Here is an 8277-nt window from a genome sequence, read left to right on the forward strand (position 1 = left end):
TTAAGGTCCAGGAATATTTGGGAGACTCAGATCTCTGGGACTCAGATCCTGTCTCCCTAGACACACCATGACAGCCTGCATTTCTGAGGTCTTGCATGGTCTCTGGTAAGCTACCATAGAGCAGGCTACAGGCCAACTATGACCAGAAGTTGATGACTTTGACTTCTTTCTAGCCTCTGAGAATCTCTCTAACTCTTGACCTTATTGTGCCCCTTCTTTCTACCATTCCTTTCACCCATACCTTTTTCAAAATTCGCTTCACAAGGAGGCTCAATGAGTAAGATGGAAGGAACAAGCTTATTTGGGAATAAAGCCAGATCAATCTTTCTTCTTCTCCTCTCCTGTCATATTTTATCTTTCTCTGTCTTTCCTTCAGTCTTTCTATCTTTCTGTGTCCCTCCCTCTCATACTCACTCTCTCTCCCTCTTTGAGGTGGAGATTAAAAGTACTCATTTTAAAATAATTTTTAAGTTTCACAACTTGATTTTATACATTATTTTATTTTATTGAAATACATATAAAAGCTTAACAGTTGAAAATGAATAAAAGACATTTTAAAAATCATAGGAGAAAGACTGTGTGGATTCCTAGGTTCTTGTCTATCTCTGCATGTAATGTCTATCAGAACCTCTGTTCTCAAAATATGGGGTTTACCTACGTGGGTATAATCCTGGGAACAAACCTTTTAAACTAGATTCAATGTTCATAACACTGCCTCAAACTGATCGCTTGGTAGTGTGAGCTAAATATGATGGCACCAGGAATCAAGAAGTGAGTTTTTCACTTCTCTCTATCTAGCTGTTGTATGACCTACAAAAAGTTCTTACATGTTCTTATCTCTATTTTCCTTATAGGGGAAATAACACCTGCCCAAATATTGTTTTTATGGAGATAAATGTGTTACTCTCTTTGTCATCCTCTTGAGGGCCTCTTTGATCTTGTTCCTGAAACTATAGATAACAGGGTTTAACATGGGGATTAGGATAACATAGAACACTGACAGCACCTTGTTTTGCTTCTTGGAGTGGCTAGAGTTAGGATGCAGGTACATAAAGAGGCTTGTGCTATAGAAGATTGTCACAACTACTAGGTGGGAGGCACAGGTATTGAAGACCTTGGCACTACCTTTGATGGAAGATAGTTTCAGGATGGAAGCTACAGTGATTGCATGAGATAAGATGATTACCAAGAAGGAACCAAACCCAACAAGAATAGATTCGAGAGACAGAATCATTTGGCTGATGTAGGAATCAGAACAAGACAAAGAAATGATCTGGGTTACATCACAGTAGAAATTTGGAATGATATTGGGCCCACAGTAGTAGAGACGAAAGCAAGAAACTGTTTGAACTAAGCTACCAAGGAAACCACTCCCATAGGCCCCAGCAATCAACTTATGACAGAGGCCAGGAGCCATGATGCTCGAGTACTGCAGAGGCCTACCGATACCAACAAATCTGTCATAGGCCATGGTGGCCAAGATGCAGCATTCAGCCTGACCCATCCAGCACCCAATAAAATACTGGGTGGCACAGGCAATGAAGGAAATGTTTTTTTCATCTTTTAAGAAGTCTGAAAGCATTCTTGGGCTATTTGAAGAAGAATAACAGATGTCTAAAAATGATAGGAAACTGAGAAAAAAGTACATAGGCGTGTGCAGGTGGGAGTTCATCCTGATTACGATGATAAGACCCAGGTTCCAGATTAGAGTCATAAGGTAGATCCCTAGAAAGACTGGGAATAGTACACGCTGCACCTCTTTTTCATCTGAAAGTCCCAGGAGAACAAACGTGGACACAGAAGTCTCATTTCTATTCCTTTCCATGGACATGGTTAGTGTCATCTACTGACAAAAAGATGACAGATGGAAATTATTTCATTCTCAAAAAACAAAAACAAGTATTCTTCGTCTTTTTCCAGTCATGCAGCTGACTAAATATACAACTTAAATCATCATGTTGAGTTAATCTGTCTTCCACGCATGATTACTAAACTTAAATGAACAATTCCCTTCAATAAACATTCTCATTCTCTTTGGCGACAAAAGACAGTAAATTGGCATTATGAGTACATTATCCTCTGAAATGTCTTAATTTCATGTTTTAACTTCCTAGAATTCACAAATATATGAGAATCAGAAATAGACAAAACTGGTGAAAACTGCTATCTCTCGATATGGTGAAACAAAAATTCTCCTCACACATGGCTCTGATGTTAATCAGTGCTTGAAGAAGTCCCTGAATCATGAGGCTTCATACACCAAATGAGGATGCTGGAGTACATGTCTTTTAAAATCTCCTTCGGGGGCGAGCCCTAGAGGCCTAGCGGTTACGTTCAGTGCCCTTCACTTAGGGTACCTGGGTTTGAATCCTAGACACTGACCTACACCATTCTTCTGTTAGAGGCCATGCTGTGGTACAGCCCACATAAAAAGAAAAAAAGGGGAAATATTGGAAATGGATGTTAGCTCAAGGCAAGTCTTCCTCAGAAAATAAATAAATAAATAAATAGAATCTTTGGAACCAAGATTCCACTAAACTGTAATCAGGGAGGGTGGACTATCTTGTAACTGCCTTTCTGTTTTCATAAAACCATCTGAGATCTAAAAATAATGCCATAGAATAGTGGGAAGAGTCAGAGACAAGATATAGTTTGGAAATGGATGTGAGTTGAACAACTTAATGATTCTAGGAAAGCACCTGAGAAGTTAGATAAGATAAGTTTGAAAGAGCCATTATGCTCCTTTCTTTGCAGGTGCAGCTTTTTCTTTCTTCAAATCAGAGATACTTATAAGTTAAATTATCTAAGACAGCGACTCTTGATCTTCTTTGAGTCAGTGATACATTTGAAAATCTGTTACAAAGTCTGAACCCTGTACCCAGGAAACTGCAGCCACTTATCACCTCTGCATATGGTTTTATTGGATTCTCTGTCACCCTCAAGTCTATTCATGGTTCCTAGATTCAAGACTTCTGTAGAAGTAGAGTGATTTGAACTCATGTAAGGATGAGGATGCTTAGGCAAGGGATATGGGGATTAGAAAACTGAGGCAGGATTTCTGGAAGTCCTTTCTCTTTTTCTCCTTGGAGCCAGTCCAGAGAAGTTAAGCACTAAGTCTTCAGGCCAAACAGTAAATAACCAAAATAATATTTTTGCATAAGACACTGCATGCCCTCTTCAAGATGCAATAGCTGTCATCTCTTCAGGTGGTCATTAGAACATCTCCAGCACAAGTATATTTTTATTCAGATGAACTCAAACTAGAAAGAAAATCATGGGAAGCCATGAAACCTAGAAAATATATGTCACATGTAGCTGAGAGTTTTGTGTTTGCGTAAAGTAGAAGTCTTGGAGATTTCCCTGGAGAAAGACTGCAACATTAGTGGAATAAACTATGTCTATGAGCTACAAATACTTGTCAGTATTAGCCATCCAGAATGACTTTCTTTTCGCCAATCATTTCCCAGCCTTCTAGGACCAAAAATGAACAATATGAGAAAATCCCCATTGAAGCATAAGGCTGTAGTCTGAGAAGTGAGGCAGACGGGTTCATTTCCCAAAATTAGATCTGTCTTTGCTTCATGGTGAACTCTTTTGAAAAGTATTCTGAAGGAAGGAAGTTACTAATTAGAAAATAAATGCAAGATTTGAGATCAATGTGGAAGGAAAAATGGGAGCAGACAGAATATGTACAGTCATGTGCCACGTAACAACATTTCAGTCACCAACAGACCGCATAAATGATGGTGATCCTATGAGACTAGTCCCATATAGCATAGGTGTGTAGTAGGTATACCAAGTAGGTTTGTGGAGGTACAGTCTATGATGTTCAGACAAAAACGAAATTGACTAATGATTCATTGCTCAATGTTTCCCCACAATTAAGTGATGCATGAGCGTATTGATCGTGCCAGACTTAGGTGTGGTTCTGTCCACAGTGAGACTGAATAGAAAGAGAATTTTGTGAGAACAGAGCAGAAAACTGCATTCTTCATCATCATCGCAGTCATCATCTTAACCAACAATCATGACAACAAAAAGATTGATTTTACATCTACGATATATTCTGTTCATCTTCTACTCACAGAGGTATTCACAGCTTCCTCTAATGTCCATTCATTCAATAAGGTAAACTTAAGCCTGTTGTGCTATCTATCAAACACAGGTAATATTCTGAAATTGTCTTTATATTTCTAGTATATGCCTCTGGAACCACAATTAAATGTCTGTCATTGAATCTTCTTGCTCTACCCTCCACTTCACTCAAACATCCATTATTTGTATTTCTCTCCTGTGTTCTGTTTAATTTTTACAGATCTCTCTTCCAGATAATTTATTCTATCATAAGTTTTGCTAACTGGTTGTTTAATGCATCTGTTTAATTTCACATTTCAGTGATAATATTTTGTTTTCTCTCTAAAGGTTTCATTTTGTTCTTTTCCTGAGTGGTCATCTTTGATAGTCTCTTATTCTTTCATCATACTTTCCATAGCATCCATTATTTAAACATATTAAACATATTTATTTCTTATTAATATCTAATAATTTAACTACATAGTTTTGCAAATCTGATTTTATAGTTTGATGTTATAGCTGACTCTTAGCAAGGTATCTTGTATTTTTGTCTGCTTAGTGATTTTTTTTATCTTAATTTAGCATTTAAAAAAAATTTATCTGTGGGAATCACTGAGGCTTGAGTTTAAAATGTCTTCCTTCAGACATGCTTTATATTATTTCTGTCAGATACCTCAGGGGCAACACCAACACAGAATCCCTTTAAACAAAAATTTTGACTTGGTGTCTTTTGGTGTCACAATAGTCAAAGATATAAGCTGCATATCTACATGAGTAAGTGTATGAGATTAAAAATTATCAGAGGAAGGAGGAATGTTAGCATCTTAGCAGTAAAAGACAGTCCTTCTTTTTGTCCCACTTTTGTAAGAATGAATTAGACATCCATTCTTGAGCAAAAACACCCTGTGGGAGTTGTGGTATCCAGGGCCATAGACCAAGGGACCCAGGAAAAATCTTGCCTACCTGTGTATCCCATAGTCAAACAGACCTCAGAATGGGCTGCAGAGCCAGCAGGAGTCAGTGAACCTACCTAAGTCCATCTGGGTTATGATCAGGTAAAGTCTGGAGAGTGCTGTCTTTGGCAGACACCCATGAATGAGAGAGACTTTGTGGAACCCCAGCCTTCTTGAGAGTGGAGTACAGTGAACTATAGGAACAGAAAAGAAGCATGAGTTGGTCACAGTGGGGAAGGTGAGAGGAGCATTCCAAGGACCACTCATTCAAGGCAACAATGCACAGTCTGAAATATTCAACGGTGGTGAACTATGCCACAGGGGAAAAGAACAGTGAGTGAGTGCCCAGCCACTTCAGTAGTGTTGGACACAGCTGGAGAAATCTGTGTCTCTAAAAAGAACCTAGTGCACTGAGACAGGTAGTTGGTGATGGAGGGAGGGGGAAGATCAGGAAATAAACAAATGATAATATCAAAAGACATTAAATGAGCATAGTTCCTGCCTACTGCACTCAGGATTTCAGCTGAAATCCTCCGTGAGCCTCCAGGAGTACCTCACCCAAGAATCTCCCCCCCAGATCAGTGGGAACCACAAGGCCCCAGTGCCAAACCCACACCTCTCCCCACTCTGCAACTGGCTTCTTGTGAATATTTCTAAGGGAAGCAGTGACAACAAAGCTGGTAAACTGGGTGGTCTCAGAAAAATAAACCTGGGTCTATGGCAAGAGAGAACACACAAACATGAGCTATAGCACTAGCTTTGAGAAAACAAATAAGAGGTTTCCAGTAGCCATCCTCGTGAATTGTAACGAGGAAGACACAATAGCCTAAAAATTCTGCCAACCATGGTAGCAAGCAGAGTGGAGCACATTCACCCATATAAAGTCAGAGAAAATCTCAGATATAACACCACCAGTGACAGTAAACCCCATAGGAAGGCAATTAGTAAAGATTTTAGGAGGTCTTTTTAAATTCAAATGTAAAAGCAGCAACCAAAACCTACAAGAAATATGAAATATCAAGGAAATATGTTGTCACCTAAAGATGACCATAATCTCCAATTTCAGAAGTTTAAAGGTACATAATTTTGTGACCAAGCTAATAAAGAATTCAAAATAGCTTTTTGAAGAATCTCAATGAACTACAAGGTAACTAAAAAGACAATAATGAGGTTAGGAGAAAAAAATGAACAAAATGATACACACACACACACACACACACACATATATATATGTACTAAATAAACCAAAACTATAAAAAAGAAACAATTTCTGGCACTGAAGAATTCAATGAATGAAATGAAAAATGCAATAAAGAGCATTTGCAGTAAAGAAAACTGAAGACAAATAAGTGAGCTAGAAGACAAGAAGTTTGAAATAACCCAGTCAGAGCGAGGCAAAGAAAAAAAGAAAGACAATAGAGCAAAGAAAGCCTATACAATCTATGGGATTTCATCAAAACAAAATTAAAAGAATTGAAGTTTGAAAGGAAAAAAGAGGAAGAAGGCAGATGAAAATTTATTTAGGGAATAATACTACAGACTTCTCAAACCCGGAGACACTTGGACAGCCAAGCTCACAAAGCTTATAGACCACCCAATTATTTCATGCCAAAAGACTTTCTCCAAGACATATTATAATTAAACTTTTAAAAATCAAAGATAAACACAAAATCCCAAAAGCAACTAGGGAAAAATGATGGTAACCTACAGAGGAACCCCCATTAAGTTACCAGGAGTTTTCTCAGCCACATCCCACAGACCAGGACAAAGTGAAATGACATACTTAGTGTTGAAAGAATAAACTGCCAGTCAAGAATACTCTATCAGGCAAAGTTATACTTCATATATGAAGGGAAAGTAAAGAGTTTCCCAGAAAAACAAAAGCTGAGATTGTTCATCACCACTACATCTTCCTTCTAAAAACTGCTGAAAGGAGTTTTTTGAGCTGAAATGAAAAGACACTAATCAGCAACATGAAAACATACAAAAGAATACAGCACAGTGATAAAGGTAAATATAAAGGCAGACTGAAAAGACTAATTCTGTAATAGGATGGTGTGCTAACCACTAAATTGTAGTATAAAGACTAAAAGTGAGGAGTATTATATAATTATAGCTACTGTAATTTGTTAAAGAATACAGAATATAAAAAGAGGCAAAAATAACATAACAATGTAAAACAGAAGAGTAGAAGGGTCCAGTTTTTGTAGAAAATGGAAGTCAAGCTGCTATGAGCTTAAAATGGACTGTTTTCCTTATGAGATTTCTATACAACCCTCATTGTAATCACCTAGTGAAAATCTAGACTAGGTTCACGAAAGATAAGAAAGGGGAAACAGAGCCTACCACCATGGAAAAAAACACATGTGCAAAGGTAGGTGCACACAAGAAAAAAGGAAACAATGGAAATACAAACAACTGGATAGCAATGAACAAGATGGCATTAGTAAGTGCTTACATATCAATAATTACAATAGATGTAAATGAATTGAATTCACCAAAAAAAAGGGCAGAGTCCTAGATAGATGAAAAATCAAGACCCAACTATATGCTGCCTACAAGAGGCTCACTAAGCTTTCATGAGACCCATAGGCTCAAAGTGGAAGAATGGAAAAAGATATTTCATGCAAGTGGAAAACAAAAGAAGGCAGGAATAGCTATATTTATATCAGATAAAATAGACTTTAAGCCAAATATTGAAACAAGAGACAAAGAAGGTCATTACATAATAATAAAGGGGTCAATTCATCAGGAAGACATAATAAATGTAAATATATATGCACCCAAAATCAGAGCACCTAAATATATTAACCAAATATTAACAGATACAAAGGGTGAAATAGACAACAATACAACAATAGTAGGGGACTTTAATACTCCATTTTCAGAAATGGATAGATGATCCAGAGAGGAAATTCCCACAAAAATGTTCAACTTGAATCACGTTAGACCAAATGGATATAACAGACATTTATAGAACATTCCATCCAATAGCAGCAGAGCACACATTCTCCTAAAGTGCACAGAAAACATTTCCAGGATAGATCACATGAGAGGACACAAAATGTGTTTTAGAAAATTTAAGATTTAAATCATACCAAGTATCATTTCTGACCACATTGGCATGAAACTAGAAATCCATTAGCAGAAAGCTGAGAAATGAACAAATATGTGAAAACTAAACAGCACACTACTGAAAAATCAATGCGCAGCTGAGAAATCAAAAAACATCTTGAAACATATAACAATG

At 37.4% G+C, this 8277-nt stretch overlaps 1 pseudogene; it reads right to left on the reverse strand.

The window, feature by feature from the left end:
- Window positions 1-912: 912 nt before the first annotated feature.
- On the reverse strand, window positions 913-2004 carry LOC138916816 (olfactory receptor 5A1-like; annotated as a pseudogene).
- Between the last annotated feature and the right edge of the window lie 6273 nt (window positions 2005-8277).

The sequence above is a fragment of the Equus caballus genome, chromosome 12, assembly GCF_041296265.1.
Source record: "Equus caballus isolate H_3958 breed thoroughbred chromosome 12, TB-T2T, whole genome shotgun sequence".
Taxonomy (NCBI): domain Eukaryota; kingdom Metazoa; phylum Chordata; class Mammalia; order Perissodactyla; family Equidae; genus Equus; species Equus caballus.